Source organism: Vicugna pacos, chromosome 2 (assembly GCF_048564905.1).
Source record: "Vicugna pacos chromosome 2, VicPac4, whole genome shotgun sequence".
Lineage (NCBI taxonomy): Eukaryota > Metazoa > Chordata > Mammalia > Artiodactyla > Camelidae > Vicugna > Vicugna pacos.
In genome coordinates, this window is record NC_132988.1 from 52,939,590 (window position 1) to 52,961,748 (window position 22,159).

The 22,159-nt window shown below is 34.2% G+C and overlaps 1 protein-coding gene across 14 annotated transcripts in view; it reads left to right on the plus strand.

The window, feature by feature from the left end:
• Positions 1-22,159, plus strand: part of STPG2 (sperm tail PG-rich repeat containing 2) — a 436,638-nt gene that overhangs the window by 365,172 nt on the left and 49,307 nt on the right. The window lies entirely within an intron of this gene.

Sequence of the window (22,159 nt, forward strand, 5' to 3'; positions counted from 1 at the left end):
TAGCTCTGCAGTTATTATTTTCAATTTTCCTGTCTTAAGCTTGAACCACCATTTTTATGTGTTTGTTGGTTTTAATGTTTTAAAATTCAGGAACTTGATGTCTGTATTTTTGGCTCCACTGTCCCTTAGAGCACCAAGTTTCTACAAATAGCTAGGCCATTTATAGGACAAGAAGAAAGGGAGGATGAAAATCAGTTCTATTAAAAGATTGTGATGTCATTCCCTCACATTAGCATCAGACTGGAGGCCAAAAATAATGTTGATGAGAATGAGCTGGTGGGGAGCTAGGATGATGAAAATGTTGTTTTAATGTGATAAGATAAATCATTGGAAGGCATTTCATATTTTTGACAAAAGTAACCTAACAGGAAGATTATGTGGAGTAATTTTGTTCTTTTAGCCTGGAATATGACAAAATGAAGGAGGGAGACAACAGAAGGCAGATTATTAAGGACTTTATTGCCTTCGCCGATGTTTTCCTCCTGAGTATGTCGTATTTACTAGTTTATATTAATGCTTTTGTTTTTCACACAACAGTGGTGTCTGCCTTCCCACTAAAGGTGAAATGATTTTTGACAATTTCATTTTTACTATATTATATGCTTCTTAAATATAGATTCATTTAATTAAACTTCCAATAACTCATAGGGTTTTAATATGTGATTTCTGTTATCATAACTTTTAACCTTATTTTATAAAAAGAAACTGAATACTTAAGTGCACCTGCCATCATTTCTAAGTGACTGTCTCTTTTATTCATGGTTTGTTTCCTCCCACGAGGTTCTCAGCAGACAGTTCTTATCTCTGTGTTTTTATAGTTTCTTAATTATTCACTGTCATTTTTAAATGAATGCTCCAGGAATTCTTGAGTATTTACATACTCTTTGTCACCTTGCTTAACTTTGCATGTCTCATAGAAAGGTCTTGATAATTATTGTAATAGAACTTGAAAGAAGTTATGTCAGCCTGCACATACCATTAGTGCATTAACGTGTCAAAATAGCAGTGAATGACACAGCTCTAGGCAGTCTTAAAAGCTACTAATGGCAGACCAACTCTAAAGAATTGATTTGTAAGCAATACTGAGGCTATAAAACTTTCTCCTTGATATATAGTTTCAGAAAGCCTTGTTCTATGATTCACCTTATTTTTAGCAAATGAGTAATAGCTATTTGAATAAGCAAGCAATCAATAAAGACAATATAGTTGATGTTCTTTTTGTTAAAGTAGCAATAGAAAATTTCAAATAGGAAAGCTAACAAGGTAGCAACATGTTACAATTAATTCAGTTGTTAACATTTAAACTGCACTGTAATCTTATAAGTTACTGTTTTGTGGTTAATAGAAATGGATGTGGTAATGTGGTTTGTCAAACTAATAGCTTTTTGACACCTAGAAAATTGAAGAGAAAAATATTTGAAAACTGAGATATATTTCATAAATATAAATTTATGAGAAATAATGTAGTAGATAGTTATGTATTGGTTTTTAAAACTAAAAAGATGTTTTAAAACTAAGGGTATACAAAGTTCCCAGGCTAAATGACCTAATACATTTTATGTTGAGTTTTAGATTAAAATGTCCTTGTATTGTTTTTCCATATGGCAGTCAGATTCTTTTAACACTATATTGCTGTTGTTTGGGCTAAGTCTGTCTCTCTCGCTCTCTGGGGGCTCCATTAGAATAGGTGTTATCCCCATCATGCTTCTTGTGGCTTCCAGGACTAAGCTTAATTTATAGCACAAACTGGGAGCCAAATTAATACTTTTATAGAAAGGAATGTGTGCTCCTTCAAGGGCCAACCCATATTTTAATATAAGGCAGTTTTTTATAAGTGTCACAAGAATGGCACAAAGGATAATTCAAGTAAGATGAACATATGTCTCAGATTTCCTAAAACTTGCTCCATATGGATAGTTGTTGAGAGGAAGAACACAGTAGTACAGTACACTTCACTCAGTGACATTGAAATTTGCACATAAAACAAGTAAGTCGCATTAGAGTATTTGAGAGTTTATGTTTAACCCTACAATTTGTAACTCTGATTCCGATTCAAGTTCACAGCTAAACCATATAATAGTGAACTGCAAATAAATTGCTATTTTGAATGAATCCAAAAGTACTTTTTCAGTAGTAAATGAGCTGAGCACAGTAACAGGTAGCTTCATAGCTCATGGATTTTATTCCATTGCAAGTGACAAGGAAGAGGGAATTTCAGGGAGACCCTAAAGAGCTTTGAATTTTCCCAGGGTGTATTTGGGGAAAGTGCCGTGGGAAAGAAGATGACTTGCTTCATTTATATTTTATTTCTTTCCTCCACTCTTCATTCCATCTTTATGTTTTCATGGTTTTCATTAAGTAGTTGGAAATAAGTGACTTCTTGAAACAATTTTTTAAATCAGATTGAAAACATAGTATTGCACTATCAGAACAAAATGAGAAATATTCAACATAAAATTTTAAAGTTAGATTTCAACAAAATTATATGTATGTGTACATACATATATATAAAGTTTGCTTTTATAAAGCAAATAATATTTTTCTAGCATAATTACAGGCTAAATACACAGGGAATTTTATACTCAGTATTAGAGTACAATTTCTTAGAAGTGAAGAAAAACAATATGGCATAGTTCCAAAATTTTTCACACATTAAAATTGCTTTAAAATTCCTTACTCCAACTTTACAATATTTTAACTTTACAAACTGTGCATTCTATCTTAACTTCCTATTTCAAATTACTCCCTCAACTTATAATTTACTACTCTGGAGACAGTGGTTGACTTTTTATGGGGTGATTATTTTCCAGTTGTTTCTTCTTTCAATTCCCTTTTCTGCTTTTCCCCTCTAAGCACCCACAAACACATGTACGTGTCTTTTCTCATTTACTTGATATGTGGTCCTTACAATGAGGCTGTCTTTCTGAGAAAATGAAATTTTATATCTTGTTAAAAATTCCAGAATGCTGTGTCCCAAATGAGTATACATTTCTGAATACAAGACCCTAAATCTGAAAAGCCAGAAGGGAAAATGACTTGCTTGTAATATACATAACTACTTATAAAAATGCAGCCTTATAGATTTACTGAGGCCATGATTTACAGTCGTGTAAATTCCTATAAGTCAAGTTTTCATCTCTGAAAGTGTTCCACACCACAACAAAACAGATTTGTAGTTCACTTAATTATGACTGTATATCTTTGTAGCACGTATTAGACATGCCCCATGTTCACCTTAGGGAGATCATGTTCCAGATACATTTTTGGTTTTGTCCAAAGGTCTGATTATTTTGCACTTAGCTTAATTTCACTGAGACCTTGGGCTTAAAGACCCATGAATGTTTTTTAAAAACAACCCTCAGCGTTTCTATTCATGGTATTTTATCCACTTTCAGATAAGACATTTCAGTTTGTGACCACGTTCCCCAGCCTCGCTTCATCCTCAGGTGTCCTAATGAAAGAGAATACGTCGGTTATGAGGAATATATGTTAAAATACATATATATATCGTAAACAAGCCCTTGCAGGATAATGGTATGTTCAAGAGAAGGAAGCTACAACTAAAGAAATTCAGATTTGATTGTGTACATAATTTTTGGTAGTAATAAAGAGGATAAAAGTACAAGGTAGTCGAGGGCTGAAACAAAAATTGAGCCAACTGACATGAAGAACTGGAACTTTAACTTTTATCTAAATATTTACAAATAGTATTTTGCAAGTGTGTAAAAGCCTGTATTCTGGAAGCTAAGAAATTATAAGGATAAATGTAAGTGACGCAGAGTTTTGGTTACTATTAGTTTAAGTAATACAAAGTCACATGCCGTATGAAAAATATTTTTATTGCCAATAAAACGCAACTCACTTGTTTTCTCCTCCGTAAGAAAATAATCATCTCAGGAAGAATTTCTTCAATTCCTTTTTTTATAGACACTTTGGGAATCGACTTTCTTAGTGAAAAGAAAATCTCTTCCTTGGATTTGAGGACAAGTTTTAACTCAGTCCTCTTGACGTGATCCCCCAGGGCTCTCACACTTGGTGTCCTGTTTCTTCAGGTGACACCCTCATTAGGTTATCGTCTTTCTCCTATCTCTTTAATCTCTCTGCTGCTTACGCACCCTTCAGCATACAGTATATTCATGACTCTAAGATATTTGGACCAAAAACAAAATCTCCTTCCACTACACATTAACTATGCTCAATCTTCCTTTCTTCATGGCTAGACTTTAAAGAAGAGTCCAAATTTATTGTCTTCATCTGTTTACCTTCTGTGGATGCCTCCACCTGCTTTAGTCTGTCTTCTACCACTCAGGGGCAACTGTTTTGTCAAGAACATTAGTGAATTCTTGAAGGCAAAATCCAAAGAACATGTTTTAAAATATTGTTTCTTAGTTTGTATTTTTTGTTTGTTTCTTTTGTTTTGTTTTGTTTTGCAGTACGGGCCACTGTGGCCACTAACTCAGGGTCGGTTCTTCTCCTGTTTTGGCTTAGCTCTGTGACGTAGGCTGAGTGGGCACTATAGCATAGTGTTTGATTTCATGAAACCTGCCAGGAACATCTGGATTTACTGTCCCTATTTTGCTGCTTAATACCTGGTTTACTTTGAGGACATTATGTAATCTCTTCAAATTCAGTTTGCTTTTCTTTAAGGTAAAGATAGTAATCATAACTACATAATGGGTTGTAAAGATCAATTATTTTGAAAAAATTATTAAAGAGCCTATTATGGTGCATACTGAGTCCTCAGTAAGTGATAGCTGTTTATGAATATTTTTAAACCATGAAGATGCTCTTCCCTCTCCATACTGTATTCTTTATCTGCCATCCTTCCCTTTTTTCCTTTCCCTTTCATCCTTTTCCTCTTTTTCCTTCCTTTTCTTCTGCTGTCACTGTCTATCCTCACCTTCCTCCTCTCTTCTTCTGATTTTCTTTCTTTAGTGCTCTTAGATGCTCTGATCAATATCCTGGCTATTGCTACTGATAAATCCCAGACTGCTTATCTGGTCCCCATTTTCCCCAAGTGCTTCACTACATATTGAATTTCATGCTAGACGTTTCCAGCTGGGGGTTCCCTATGCACCTCAAGGACAGCATGTTCCAAACTGAAGTGACCTATCTCACAACTCACCTCACTTCTGCTCCATTGCCTACCATTCCTATGTTAGTTGTTGATGCCAATCACTTAGCCCTGGAAATTCTTTAGTTTTACTATCTCCTAAATCTGCATCAACTCTTCCATGCCCGCTCTTCCTTTCCCAGTTCATAATCTTATTATCATTCACCTATATGAGTACAATGACCTGCTATACGGTACTGTGCACTTCCAATCCAATATTCAAATTGTGTTGCCAGTTTTTTTTTTTAACATTTTAAGTATAAATCTGATTTTCTTATATAATTTTCTAATTTTTAATTGTTTTCTGTACAATCTCAGGCTAAAAAAATTAAAAACTTCTTAACACAGTATGCACATCAAGTGCATAACTGTTCTGTTTTCTGTATATTTTAATTTTGATGATTATTTTCTATTTATGGCAAATGAGCTTCTAATGACACATTTTGGTCAATCTTCTATGTGAAGCTGAAAATAATTTATCTTCTGCAGGTGCTGTACATAATGTTCTGTATGTGCCAGTTAGGTCACATTGGTTAAGTATAGTATTCAAATTTTCAATTGTGCTACTGTTTTTTTTTTTTTCCCTTCTGTATATTCTACTAGTTTTTGAGAGAGGTGCATTTAAAATTTCCTATGACGACTGTGGATATACGTATTTCTCCTTTTACCTCTAAAATTTTCTTTAGGTATTGTTTTAAGTTAAATGGAAACTAAGGATTGTTTTATTTTCTTTTGAAATTATTTTTTCATTATAAATTAGCCCTTTTTATCTCTAGTGATTATTTTTACTTCACAGTCCTTTTAGTCAGATATTAATATAGTCACATCTCTTTCTTTTTTTCAACAGCTCTTTCTTTTAATAAATATTTTGTGGTATATTTTTCCATTTTTTACTTGCACTTTTCTATGTTCTTATATTTTAAATGTTTCTTGTAAGTAGCATGTGGCTTTATCTTATTTTTTAAAACTATTCTATTTCTGTCCTTTAATTATAGTTTTGGTGCTTTTAGATTTCATGTAATTACTCATATATTTGCATTTAAATCTACCATCTTACTATATATTGTCTATTTTTTCCATGCAGTATTTGCTGTTTTTGTTCCTCTTTTCTCTCTTTCTTATAGTGTTAATTATATTTATATTCACTGTATTTAATTATATTAATTAATTAATTTGTTTATTCTCGTTTCTTCCTTGTATTCCTCTCTAGTGCTTATGCTCAAGGGTTCAGTATACATTCTCTTTTATTTTCTTCTTTTATTGGAGTATAGTCAGTTTACAATGTTGTGCCAATTTCTGGTGTGCAGCGTAATGTTTCAGTCATTCAATATACATTCTTGACTTATTAGAGGCTCCCTAAGCTAGTGCTATTAGCTCTTCGTAAACAGTGCTGAAACCATACTACACGTGAGCTCCATTTAGTCTCCTCTTACCTTTTGTACTGTTGTTGTCAGACATTTTTCTTTCTGCAGTGTACATCCACAAGACACAAATAATGTTGTTTTTCTAAACAACCAATCTTTTTTCTCTGTATCAACAAAGTCACCTTTTCTAGTGCTCTTCAGTTCTTCCTTCAGTTTCATCTTTCCATCCGGGGTCATTTTTCTGTCAGTCTGAGAAACTTCCTGTGTATTTTTTATATTGCAGTCAATGATCTCAGCTGCTGACTAATACTCTTATCTTTTCTTTGTCTGAAAATATTTTTATTGCACTCTTATCTTTAAAGGATATTTTCACTGGGGTGAACTCTAGGTTGGAAATTTTTTGTCAATCTTTTAGAGCTTAGCACATTTTCTACTGACTGCCATATTTCTGTTGGTAAGTCTGTTATCAGTTTTGTTGTTACTGCTTTTACAATTTATTTCAGTCTTTGGATTTCAACAGCTTGACCTTGATGTGGCTAGTTATAGCCTTCATGTTATTTACCCTTGTGGTCCTATGATTTTCTTAAATATGTGGCTTGATAGTGTTGATTGGCTTTAGAAAATTCTTGGTCATTATCTGTTCAGAGATTGCTTTTGGCACAATTTCCCTGACATTTCCTTTGGGTAGTCTGTTTACAAGTATGTTAGACCTTTGCTGTGTCCCTTACCTCTCTTGCACTCTATTTTTTTCTTTCCATGTTTTTCTCCTGTGGTTTCGGTTACAATTTTTTTTTAATTGACCTGTGACCTATTTTTAGTTCATTAATCCTCTCTTCTTCTTCATCCAGTTTACTATTAATCTCATCCAATGAGGTTTAAATTTCAAATATTGTGCTTGTACAATGCCTACTTGATGTTTTTAAATGCCTACTTGATGTTTATTTTATAGATTCCAATTCCCTGTAGCAGTTTTCATCCTTCTATGATTTTTTTTCTCTTCCTTAATTGTTAATAATTACATTTTGATATTTTAATGTTCTTCTTGGAGAACTGCTGGGTCTGAATCATTTATTCATATCCTTCTCTTGCTTACTTTTTGTCCTTACTGGTCACAATTTCCTGCCTGTTTGCATAACAAGTAATTTTTAATTGTATGTCAGATTTGTGTATAAAGTGACTGTAAAAGCTTTTGTCCTGTTTGCCAACAGGGAAGGTTTACCCATGAGAGACTAATCACTTCGGTCCAGTCCAGGAGAGAGCAGGATCAGGTTTAGGCTGCAGTTTTAGTTAATACTCAATTCACCTTTGGTTCATCCCTGTTCCTTGGACATGGTCCTTATGAGCTTTTAATTCAAAGCCTCGTAGATCCTGCCTCCTTAGCTGTGAAACTGTGGGAGATTTAGCTTTAGTTTTTACCCCAGAGAGCTTCAAAATATGCCAGATGTGAATATGTGATGGGACTGTCCCTTCTTAGTGTTTGCCTCCCAAACACAGCAAGATGGAAAAGATTTTACTCTTCCTTTCAGGCCCAGCACCATCCTTGTCCATTTACCCTTGATGCAGAAAACTGGCCACTTACCAGTGGTTTCTCCAGTTTCCAAACAATCACACTGGTGCCACATGCCCATCAAATACTCTGCTGGTTTCTCCGTACTCCAGTAAAGTCACTTTTTGTGAGCCTACTCTGGTCCTCAGATCACACCCAGAAACAAATGACCCTAGAGAAGAAAACAGATGGTGATTATCTTTTGAGAAAAGTCTCATTGCTTTGGTATTTTAGTTTGTCTAGTCTTTGCTGTTTCCTCAACACTCTAATATCTTTAAAAGCATGAGACTTTTTCAAATGATCTGTTTTACTAATTGTTCTTTACTAGTTGTTGCAGTGTGAGCATTGGCCTTCACAAGGTATTTGATCCTGTGCAGAAACGGAAGTTCCCCACCCTAACCTGAAGCCTGTTTGTGTTTTTTTAGGGTTCTCATAACACTGCAATACTCTGTGCTTATCTTTGTCATAATATTTTTCTCATTTGATAATAATAATCCTTCCTGTATCTGTATGCATGTGTGTGTTTAGGGGACAGGGAATACTGCTGACGTTTATCTGTCTCTGTCCCTAGATGGTAGGGTTTCTAGAGTCAGTGTCCCCAGCATTGCGTCTGTGTTGGATGGAAGGTGAAGTATACACGTGGAACAAATCAGTGATCGGCAGTTATCCTCATTCTTGGACACAGATTATTAGAAGTTTGGAATCAGCCATTGCCTGAAATGTTTAAAACAGCTTGCTGTAAAGGTTTACAGTCTCCACACTGTCTCCACACTGATGTATAATTTAGAGCAAAGGAGGAACTTTGATCCTGACGAGACTTACCAGTTTACCCTGGTAACCACAGTACTTCCCCTGCTGTGTGTCTTTCCCAGGGCTCAGTAGAGGGCTCTGTTCTTAGACACTTAGAGTTTATATGTAAAGCTATTGCTGTGGTTTTAGTGTTCTTGAATTTTCAAGAATTAATTCTAATCAATTGTATGACAGATGTTACCTGGGTTAGACTATTATGGGATGTCATCTGTAATTCTGAAGCACAGACTCCTGTTTTCCCTCTTCAGAGTGGAGGCCCTTCTTCTTCTCTTTAACGTGTGGCGAAAGTAGGGGACACAACAGCAGTGTTTTATATTTAATTTGCCCTTACATTATGTAATGCTAAAAGTGCAGATTTTCTTGATTTAAAATCAAATACTGAGTAACTTTCTAATGTTAACACCTACATAAGGCTTTGTTTTTAGATTTTTATATTTTAATGATATAAATCCTAATTAAGTTATTCTTTATCACACTTCTTTCTCATTTGGAAATTCTCTATGATTCTCTGAACAATGTGCTAATAAACTTTGTTGTTCTTTATGGTTTGTTTTAAGGCAAGACACTATTACAATTTCTTGTAAGATTTTTCTGAACCTAATTAAAACTTAGTGCATCAATTCTAATCTTATAGATTGGATGTCTAAAGCTCATAAGGAGGAATAAAGTTTCATCTTAAAAACTTAAGTGGAACCTTTTTCTGTGTTATCTGACTGCATCTGAGGCTTCTTAGAATTTTCTGATGAATTGGAGTTAGTTGGATATTTTTTAATTTCATATTCCTCATGTAGTCAAATTATATTTACTATACTTTTTCTGTTAAAACTCTTGTTAATTTAAATAACAAAACTCTTCATTAGTTATTTAGGAAAGAAAATAAATCATGAAATTAGTGAGTAATAATGTGATATTACAAACATATCTGAAGTCAGGTTCCAAGGACTGTCTATAAAGCTTCCTACTTTCTTTTTCCAATATAATCTTCTTTTGAAATAAATGATTTGTTAATAGCCTATAATATGTGGTTTTACACTTTAAAATAGAATATAAATGCTCGTCAAATGAAAAACACAAGTTAATGAAATGGGAAACAGCAAACTATTTTGAGTATCACAGTAATACTGAGTTCATTTTTTGTTGATATGTTGTATTTTCATCATCATTCAATACAAAATGTTATCTTACTTGCATTCTAACTTTTTTGATCCATGAATTACTTGAAAATATATTACCTATTTTTATAGTTTCTACTTCTCTGGGTTATAGTGGTATGGTAGGAAGACACAGTCAGCTAAATAGGCTTTTAGTATAGAGTTATTCAAAGGAAATATCTAAATATTTAAGAGGAAAAAAATTGAGTCAGTTAGAACTATAATTTCATATGCATAGATTTGTTCAGATTTGTTCGGAAACCTTAGTATTTAACCTAATATTTTAACTTGTTTACTATCAAATATGTACTTGGTTCAACTGATCTAAAGGAAGAGGTGGATTCACTAGGGAAACCTTAGGTGGCTAGTTCCCAAGAGGTTTTAAAATGTGGCACTACTGTAGTAAATTTATGGTCACCCAGGATCTGAACCTCAGCTATTCTATTTCAGAAATCTAGTACACCAAAGACAAATAACTTTCATGGGCAAACTTATACTAACCAAGCTCAGGAGACTGATATATAAAACCCAAATATCACCTTACAATAAGAACTGTAATTGCTAAAGGAACCAAATAAGGAAAGCTACCTACAAAGCCTGATTGTAATCAAGGAGCCAGTTGATAAATTTACAGTAAGAAATACAACTATCCAGGGAACCAGACACTTGAGTCTTCTAGTAAGCACATTTTCTCCCTAGGTGCCATGTGAGAAACTATTATAATTGAAAGGAATTTTAGTGAACATCTAATCAGGGCAAGGCAGATTAGTTATGTGATTTGAAGTTTAAAAGCCTCAGGTTAAGATGCTTCTCGAGGACCATGACAGTGTTTTCTTCATTTTTGATCCTGATTGTGTGGAACACGCTAGAGATTTAAAAAAAGTCTGTTGAATAAATGAACACACTATACAAAAAAATACATATTCCAGGTGTTAGGAAATATTTTATTTGCTGCACTGAACACATTGCCTTTAAAAGTATATTATTGCTAACAACGATAGCATGGAGAAAATATCTGTAAAAATAGTAGCTGTTCAATTTTGTATTTAAAAAACCCTCTTCAAAATGAACATAAACATCTAAGGTAGGATGTGCCCATTGCACAGCCCATGGTCACCGTTTAGATAGGGGGCAGTGTGGCCCATGGTGTTGCACAGTGCAGCAGTACTGACCTGTAGTTAGCTGATTTTTACATTTTGAAGTAAGGAATAAGAAATGTAAAGTGGATTATCCAAAACATGTGCAACTATTATAGGCTAAGTGCTGAAATTACACATTCACAATAGATAACTCATCATTTGAGCAGTATCAGTGCACAGTTTCAAAGCACAGTAGTCAGAACAGTGCCATCAAGAACTCAGACCTCTGCATTTTCCAGCATGTGACCAATTAAATCTGCCTTTGTCACCTTAACCCCTTTGTACTTGAATCACTCTGCTTTTTTGTGGTAATTTTCCTTTCTTTCCAACTATTATCCTTTCAGTAAACATTATCGTCAGAAATCTTGTATCAACGACTTTCAATTTCTGTTTTCATCTTCTGGGTTAGATAAGTTAAGTTTCTTGAATAGTACGTATTTGCTGATGCTGCTCATTGTAAGAGTGGTAATGAGCAAAGAGCATCTGAGGGTAATAATTGTGAAAACAGGAGGAATGCTGCTTGGGGCAATGGGCCCTTTCCTCATCATTGGGCTCTTCCTGAGTAAACGCTTTGACTGCTGGTTAGATTGGTACTTGAGTGCAGTCTTGTTTCACTAGCTGCTTGTAGGCTAACGATCCAACTCAGATTACCTAAATGAAGAAATACCTCTGGAACATGTCCCCATTAGTGACTGCCCTTTTGTGCATGGGCTTCAGTCTTCCATTTTTTAGCTTTGCTGCTCTGGGCAAGCTTAATTCCTATGAATGTTGGCCTTGCCTTGTCTTTAACAGGGTGACAACAATAACTTCCTTTCAGAACTGTGAAAAGCAAAACATATTACATTACAATTGCTATTGAATAGTTCCTGAGACATAACAGGTTTTTCTTTGGGCATTCAGCTACTTGTAAAGCAAAATGATTTTTTAACTAAAACCTCAAGCACATTGTTTTTTTGTTTTTTTTTTTTTTTGCGCTGTGTGTACATTTTAACAATCCCATAAGAAATTTCATATAAGCACTTTCATTGCTAATCTGCTGCACTGTATGCAGTTTTGGCTGTTTCTATTTTTTGAATGACAATATAGATTGAGAAAAGAGAACATTCAGACTTTAAGATCCTAAAGGATAAAAAGTTTAACCAGAAATTATTATTTTTCTATTGAATGTAATAATTGGTTATATGGAACATGGCTTAGAATTTAAAAACTTTGAGATAATTATTTTTCTCACATTATTTCCCATGGGTACTTTTTAAATTTTTCTCATTATTTTTCAGTGATGCTCTTTTTCCCCACTTCCCCTGCCACAAGATCTATACAGCTTATTTAAATGCAGAAGTACGATTTTAATACCAAACCAGAATCTTATTGATTATAAACTATAGGCCAGTTTTAGCTATATGTAATAAGAATCTTAAAGAAATTAACATTCTTTTCCTGTATAATCCAATTCTAGAATACATTTTAAAGAAGCAACTAGAAAACAGGAGGGAAAAAAGTACACAAAAACATTCCTCAGATAATTTTGTATAATTGCAAATATTTTGAAAATATTTAAATATCCAACAAGTTCAGGATATTTTCACATAATGTTATTTCCACTTAGTAGATTAGTTTATTAAAATGTTGCTCATTGGACACTTAAGCATAGGGAAATAGTTGTGTTGCAGTGTAAAGGATGAAAAAATAAGTAGCATTTTCATTTTAAAAAACATACATCCTAAGAGTTTATAAGGAAATATGCAAGTATATTGGCGGCTGTTATGATTAATTGATACAGTTGAAATATATTTTCCTTTTCCCTGCTATTCTAATTGTTTTCAAAAGAGTATTTTTCTTATGGTAGCATTTTGAAAAATACGGTGTCTCATCAGTGGAAACAATGATTCTAAATTATTAATAAAAGTATTATTATCTATAAGCCCTGTTGATAGCATTTGACTATTTCTGTGGTGTAAATACTTTCACTGTGACAAATTTTAAGCAACTGGTGGGTGAAAATTCTGAAAATTTAAGAACTGTTACGTAAGCTGGTATGAGTCATTCTAGCATTTCAGAGATCTAATTAATTATCCTGAAAACTAGGCCCGTAAAAGGAAAGAATCAAATATTTATAATCCTTTACAATTGAATTATCCCCTTGGTAACCAAGTAATATCAAGAAGTATCTCTTTATAAATAATTATTTCAGCTACAAATGAAAACAAAATAATAGACTTAACTATCTCAACTTTTCTGTCTTCATTGAGTTCATGATAGACTTTGAGCATCAATAGAAGAGAAAGAGTGAGGAAGACAGCCTACACAGAAAGTAAAAAGACATGGTCCTTGCTATTGCCTGTATAATGGAGGGGAAAACAACAATTAAAGAAATGTTTTTAACTATGTGTTTTTATTTAATCTGCATGTAGTGACTCCTTGCTCTATAAATTAAAGTACGTTTTACCATTCCTCCTCCTTTCTAATTATGTCGCCAATACTAATTTTCTTTGTCAGGATTTATATTATAGACTCTCCTATGCCTTAATTTTTCTAGAAGGTATGTCCCAGTACCCTAAGTGAATTCAACATTGACCACCATCCTTTTACTAACCATAACTATATCATTAATGCCTTTTTAATTCTTGATTTTTTTAATCATCTTTTGGTTGTCCGGATTTAAATACTGAATACTTAATTCTTAAACATCCATAAACTCTTGGGTACTTTTCATGTGTTGTTTCATGTATGTAAATGTTTGCCATTTGCCTTTATATCCAAAATGCAACTTGTTGAGGAATAACAATATTCACTCAGACATTTTTTTCCCATCAGATGTTTGAAGACAGTGTTCCACTGAATTCTGGTATTAAATGTTGTGGTGATGACATTTGAGGCCAGCTTGAATTTATTCCTCTTTGAAGTTGATTTGTGTTTTCTGCTCATGACTGAGAAACTCTTTTTATCATGGACACAAAATAGTTTAACCAGAGTTTGTGTCATTTCTGAATGTTCCGTTAAAGTTTTTTCTGGTATATATTGTAACATATTTAGATTCAGTTCTTCCTTCGTTTCTTCAGAGAAATGTTATTGTATTATATGTCTTCAATTTTTTATTCCATTTACCAAATTTCTAATAGGTTGTTGTCCATATATTTGATTATCATAGTGTGTCTGCTTATCAACATTGCTCAATGAGAATCTTTAATATCTGTTTCTATTTTCTCTTTTCTGTAACTGCCTCAAATATTGTTTTATGTCATTGATTTGACTTTTGCGTTTTTCTATTTCTATACATTCAATTTGAATATTTTGGCTCTCAATTAATTTCCTTAGCTGTGAAATCTTACATTCCAACTCATTTTGTTGTCTTTCCTCTTATTTCTGTAATCCATCTTATTGACTCCTAATTTCTCCCATTAAATTCTTCTATATTTCAAATTGATCTTGAGAATATGCTGTTAGTCCTTGGATTATGTTTCGAATCATTTGTTTTAATTTTGCATATGATTTTTTTTTAACTTTTCCCCCACCTCTAACTTTTTCCTTTTTCCTACTATAGTATGTTTGCATAGTTTACATGTGCTATTTCCTTTATTTAAAAAAAAAAAAAGTCTTAAAATGAGCAGCTGTGTTCAGATCTTGTATTTGCTCTGACTTAATGTGAATTATCCTTGGCACTTTTTCTACTTTCTAGAGACTACTTTCTCTATTTTACTAGATTTAAAGGCTAAATATTCTCATCTACGCAATTTCTGTATTTGCTTATTAGGTAGTATTGATGAACTTTTCCTGCACCTGTCTAAGGCTCCCTAACTCCGTCATGTACTGGATCAGGCATCTCTTACAGAAGGACATTTCTTCAGCAACTCTCCTCTCCCCTTTCATCATCAACACTTCTCTTCTAGATCATCCCAGCACCAGACAAACAGATTCTTATCACATTTTTTAAGTTCTTGGTTGATCCCTCTTTTCCTCCAGTCACTGCTGCATGTCTCTGTCTCCATTTACTGCAAACTTCCTTAAAATATTTTCTGTGCTCACTCTCCCCAACTCCTCTTTTTTATTCTCCCTTGAAGCTAAGAGGCTTTCACTCTCTACACTGCACAGAAACCACTTTGTCATGACCTGCAATAATTGCCATGTGGCCAAATCCAGTGTGGTTCTCAGTCTCCCTCCTACCTGTTAACAGCATTTGACTGAGCACGTGACACTCTTTCTGTGCATAACATCCAGGACAACTCCCTGTCCCACTGAGCAGCCTTTTCAACTTCCTTTTCCAGTTCCTTTTGATCTCCCTAACTTTATTAAAGGTGGAGTGCTCTAAGGCTATGCTTTTCAATTTCTGTTTTATCTCACAACCTTGGTGACAGTTTTAAATGCTATCTTTATGTTGACAAGGTCCCATATTTTACCCCCAGTGAAGATCTCGTCACTGAATCTCAAATATCAAACCCCTAGTTGGATGTCTCATGTGCATTTCAAAATTTCCATATCCAAATCCTAACTTATGCATTGACTCATCTCCTTCACACCCTCATCGAGTCAGTCAGAAAATCCTACTGACCCTGCTTTCCAAATATATACAAATTTCAACCAACCTCTTTTTATAACCTCTTGCTGCTACCACTGTAATCAGCTTTTCTCTGAATTATGGATGTAACTTCCTAATGGGACTCCTTGCTTCTATGCTTGCTCCTCCAAATGTCTATTCTCAAGACTAAGACCATAGTCAGAAAGTACCAACTGAAATATAAATTGGATTAAATCTCTCCTCTGTTCAAAACCCTCCATGGCTTCACTTCTCAACCTGTGTAAAAGCTAAAATACTTACAATGATACAAGGCCCTATGCAATATACCTGCTTCCACCTCTAAGCCAATTACTCTTTCATCTCATCTCCTACTCACCTCCCCGCAGCTCACTGCATGTAGGTGACACCATCTAGCTGGCTGTTCCTCATACTTGCTTTTGTTCTTGCTGCTTTTGATGCCTGGAAACCTGTCCACATGGTCCACTCTCTTTGTCTTTGCTCACTTGTCACCTTCTCACAGAGGATTTCCCTGGCCACGCTGAAAAACTGGAGCTATTCTCCCCCAAGGACTTCTCTCTTTTCTCTTCTTTTCTATGTAGTCATATTCTAATAAACTATAGACATACTTGGGTTTTGTTGGGTTTTAATATCTGTCTAAATATTATAGTGTAAGTTCCATAACACTAGATATTTTTGTCTGATTTGTTGACTGCCATTTCTTCAGTGCCTGGAACAGTGCCATATGCTTATTAGGATCTCAATAAAGAGCAGTTAAATGAACAGATAAAAGAATGAATGAATGAATAAACTGTGGAAGGGCTAGGTCTCATCTGCAGCTAAGTGCAATCCATGCTATGGAATCTGGGTTCTTTTTCTTACTGTTTAATTGCCATGTTGGGGTGCACTCATCCCGGGTAAAGGTGTGGAACTCCCATAGTTTTAGATCTCTTACTTAACTCAGTGTAGTATCGTGAAATTTGGAAATTCCTGGTGATACTTTCTCTCTCTGCAGATGTTTTCCTGCATCACAGAAGTTATTTGTACTTATCCTGATTGTCCCAGGGCTTTGGGACACTCCAGTCAGCTTTGCTAAAAATTAGAAAGTATAAATGAGAATTTGCAGGATTTTCTAGACTCATAGTTTCCTAAGTATTGCATTTTGGGGGCAAGACAGGGCAAAAAAATACTTTCTTTTTTTTTTTTTTTTCAGTTCTCTGTAGTATTTTTTTTAACATTTTTTATTGATTTATAATCATTTTATAATGTTGTGTCAAATTCCAGTGTTCAGCACAATTTTTCAGTCATTCATGGACATATACACACTCATTGTCACATTTTTTTCTCTGTGATTTATCATAACATTTTGTGTGTATTTCCCTGTGCTATACAGTGTAATCTTGTTTATCTATTCTACAATTTTGAAATCCCTCTTTTTTTTTTTTAAACTGAGATCATCTGTGTTATTTTTGTTGGCTACTACTTTTTTTTTAGGTTGGGCATCTTTTTGTATCCCTCTCATAGCTTTGGTCTTGCTGGTGAATTTTTTTGTTATTTTTACTATTTTTCTTCATTTTGTTAAATACCAAAGGAGTAAGATGTTTTCAGTACTGTGTTAATCCTCTATCTTTGCAGGAAGTCTACTTGTTTTATTTTATTTTTAAACATGAAGCAATATTTAAAAATAAATCAGCAGTCTGTGCTATTGGCATGTTTTTTGTTTCTTTGTTTCTTATTTTAGCTAAAGTGTGCAGTTACTTGTTGCAAGTTTCAAGACCCTTATATTTTTATTTAGGCTGCTTTTTTATTTTTCCAGCTGTAGATTTTACTGTGAGAATTTCTAGCTAACATTTTTCTAAACTGTATGATTATATACTTTTCTTTTGTTTTATACATGAAAGCACTTGTTTTGTGATTTATAAAAGTCTTTATAATTAAATAACAGAACTTTCAGCAAGTATTTCTTATCACCAAGAGCAAAAAAGTTTTCTCAAATGCAAAAGCAGATCTTCATGAGACTTTCCTTAATCATCTTTTTTTTTAATTGAAGTATTTTTTTTTCTTTACATTTTCTTGGTGATTTTACTTATTTTAGATTTTTTTGAGGGGGAGGTAATTAGGTTTATTTATTTATTTTTGGAGGCCATACTGGGGATTGAACCAGGACCTTGTGCATGCTAAGCATGTGCTCTACCATTTGAGCTACACCCTCCCCAAGATGTTCCTTAGTCTTAAACTTCATAATATAAAAATGGGAGCAAATGGACTTTTTATTAAAACTCTTTTAATACCTTGCATGAAAATGACACATAATATTATTTCAAAAATACTCCTCCCACTTAAGGAACATTACTCCTCATGAAAATGTTCTCTACAACTTTAAAAGTCTACTGTTTAAAGGTGGGCAGCTTCAGAAATGAAAACTTAGTCATTGTTTGAGAGTGCCTAGCGCATGGAGGACCCACAAAGACTAAATTGAGTATTTCTTTCTTAAAATTCCTTGATTTAACAAACATATGCCCTAATTACATACCTTTATTTTCAGGAAAGAGTAGAGGTCTGTGGGATTCTGATTTCTCTCCAGGGCTGGCTAATAAGTGCTGTGTGTAACTGCTGCTTCCTGCGCATGGTCAAGAGAACTGGTTCCCAGGCTGTTAACCGTTAGAATTTGTTAAGCCTCAGCATCAATCAATTACGTTGAGGCAACAGGAGACTTGGAATACGTAACAGAAAGCATAGAAATAATGAAAAATATAGGAATCAGGAAAACATGCACATGAATGTGCTAAGAATGGAAAAATTCATAGTGATAGCTTGTTAATTTGTGTTTTCCTTATCAATATTTTGAAACGACATGCACTTCCCTGACAGACATAGCATACACCAACTCTAAGAGTGTTGCAAAAAGGAGACAAAGTAAGGTGCCGTGGACACTTGGGGGATTACTGTTAATGTTGCTGAAATTTTTTAAAAGTATTAACTCACCATAATAATCTTTTAATTATCATTTCCAAGCAATGAGTGTAACATAATTCAAAGTAATTTAATTAGCTAACAAAGAAATGAACAGAAATATATGTTTGTTTAAAGTAAAAGAAGTATATCTTTCACTATTAGTGAGATGGTTGATTTCTTTTGGTAAATGATTCCTCAAGATGTGAAGGATGATTGGGAAAACATACGAAAGGACAGAAAAGTATTGCCTTTTTTCCTGTTATATTAGAACTTAACTGGGGCATTTATATCAATGTTACATATTTTGTTTATGTAATCTGATAAATAATGCTAATGGCATTTATTAAGTATGTTATGCTAGATACTACAGTGAAGTGATTGTCACTGGACATGTAGTAAAGGACGTGGTATCAAAAGCTCTGTATAATTAATTTCTATCTGTTTTTAGGTTGAATTGACAAGTTGTGAGAATTGTATATGCTACCTGCATGTGTTATTTTCTGTTTGGATTATCCTTAATACTTGGAGGAAGTAATGGAAATGAGTAATACTTCAAAATTACTTAATCATTTTTATTTTAAATAATGCTATTTTTCTGGTATAACTCACCTTAAATAATGCTTCTTTTGTTCTATGTAAAACAGTGACAGGAATTCCTGCTTTTTTAAAAAAATATGGAGTTACACAGGAGATATTTATTTTTCTTAGCATTTTAATATAAATGTTGCATTCTTTTCTCTCATGGAGTCGTGAACTTCCAGCTAAAGTGTAACAGCAGAAAAACAAACAACTTCTAAAGAAATATTTGGCAGACAAAATGAATGCTCCATGGTGATTCTCACCTTTAGGGACAGTCAGAGACAACACAGGTATATTTGTAGGAGATTATTAGATAAGAGAAATGATTCACACACCGCTGGGAAGCACATACTGCTCTGCGGGAACTTCCTTCAGAGTTAGGATGTTTCTAAGAGAATGCATTAAACTGTACAGATGTCTACGCAAGCATGGAGGGCATGTGTATGACTTTCCAACAGAAAGATCATTTCATTTCCAAACCTAATGTTTTCTTGCCACCTTCTAGATTATGCAGTGTATTTCACTGGGTAACCATGGCAGTGCAGTAATTCTTTGGTTAAAGCTTCTTCATGAAACAAAGCTTACATTTTTTTTTCTAGCAGCGGGAAACATTTGACTGAAAAGCAAATCACACTCTTTTGAGACTAGAGGCATGCTGCGTAATTCTGAGTCCAGCATGTGTCTTGAGGGACGTGTTTAATAATTTTTTTCCCTGAGGCAGTTCTATTTTGTCTGTCTAGTAATACAGAAGACATTCTGTTCAACTGTTAAAACTCTATATTGATGTAGGCAAGAACTTTTTTTTAACTGTAATTGTTAAAATCAAGTGAAAAATTGCAAAATAATTTTTGCTTTTTTTTTTTTTTTACAATATATTCTGGTTGAAAACACTTTCCTTTCTGAGCATTTAAGTAGGTTCTATGAAAATATTTTCATGTTTAGGGTAATAAAAGTAGAAAGCTAAGGGCCAGTGATGTATGTTCCAGTCTGAATATGAAGGCAGGAGAAGACTGATGTCTCAGTTCAAAGACGGTTAAACAGAGAGAGTGAAGTCTCTATTACTCAACTTTTTGTTCTATTGAGGTCTTTAACTGATTGGATGAGGCCCACTCACACTGGGGAGGGTAATCTGCTTTACTCAGTCTACAGGTTCAAATGTTAAGCCCATCCAGAAACAGCCTCTTACATAAAGCCCAGAAAGATATTTAACCAAATATCTGGACATCCTTGACCCAGTCATGTTGATACATAAAAACAACCATCAACACTAAACATCAGAAAAGTATTCCTTACATTTAATAGAGAAGTTGTACCAGTGTTACCCATTTACCCCTCATTATTTCCTTCCCTATCCTCTTAATTTCTAATTGTTTGCTTCCAATATCATTCCCTGCCATCTTCATCAGTGCCATCCAAGAGTTCTCTGCAAATCTGATAGTCACTTCCCTTCTCAAATCATCCATTAGGTCTTCAATGCTTTGAGAATACATTTTTCGCACGTCTTTTCACATCATATGCAGACCTTTGTAAGCTTTCCTTTGCCTACCTGTCTAACCTGCTTTCTCATGCTTGCAGCACTGTTTAGCCATGAGTTAAAATCTTTATTTCCTCAGGGTATCATGCCATCTGAAGTCTCTCCGCCTTTGCGTATACTTTTCCCTTCATGTTAAGTATCCTCCTGCCCCTTCTCCATTTGTTCATACCTGCTTATCTTTCAAAGATTCAGTTGAAGCTTTATGTCCTCTGAGAGGCTGTTCTTTTACATCTCTAGTTTCTGTTCAGAGACCCTCTTCTGTGCAATTTGCTATGTCTTCTACGCCTTTGTAACTCTGACACAAGCACAAAACCTTTGCTGTGGAGATTTTATTAAATAAATGTTTGATAATATAAGAAATGAGTTACTGGAAGTAGGCTCTCTGATGCTGTTGGAGGCTGAAATAAGAAGCTGGGAATTTATTTAAGAACTTACTTAAGAATGTTCAGTTTTTACAGAGAGACATGAAAAAGCTGAAAACAATTTTATTTCTCACAGGCAGGAGTGTGTGGGGTTGGGGACAAAAGCCCAGGGTTGCATATATGAAGGACTTTCTGTAGGAAGCATATACTAACTAAAAAGTAAGTTTAGAGTGATTTGTGAAAGATCATTTTCTGCCAAAACCTGAAATAGTGGATTTAGGGCTCAGCCCAAGTGAGGTTAACATCCCATTATAGATTTAGAATGAGTTAACAAAGACTGTAATTTCAACTGTCACAATTAGGAAAAATAAAATCCAAAAAATCTTAAGTTTGTGAATCAGAAACAGAATCCAAAATGCATTTGCTAAGTCAACTGAGGTTCTGTAAACTAAATTCTCTATTCTCTAAATCGGATTTAGTTAGATAGGTACTTGCCTTTTAGTGCATTTATTTGTATGCTTTTTGCCAATGACTAGTGTTCAGGAAATGGGGTAGTTACCATTAGAAAAGAGAAAACTGAAAGGTCATAAATCTGAGCTCTTGAAAGGAGCTTTTATATGGGTACTTTGGCCAAATGACAACTCTAGTCATTGGAATGTGGATGGAAGTGGTGTCTGCCACTTCCAGGCCCGGCTCTTAAGCATTTTGTTGTCCTCTGTGCTCTTTCTGTCTGTTTAATTGTGATTGTCAGAGTTATCCTGGAAGCCAATTTTTGAGGATGGCTGATTGGCCATAAGTCTGGGGTCCTGAATACCTACCCACTCCCCTCGCTTCATCCACCAGGCTGACCCGAAACATTTGTTCTTCACTCTTAGCTGAATAGGATACAATTTATGTTGTGTCTGTTTATTATAGCAGTTTATATGAAAACTATATTTACACGTAATAGAGTGGGTAAGAGCTCAGATTCTGAGGGTAGACTGAATAAATTGCTGTTTGATCTTCAGTGAAATACTTACATTTTCTATGCCTCACTTTGCTCATATGTAAACTGGGCTCGTCTTGGAGTTAATATATGTGTTGAGTTATATATGAT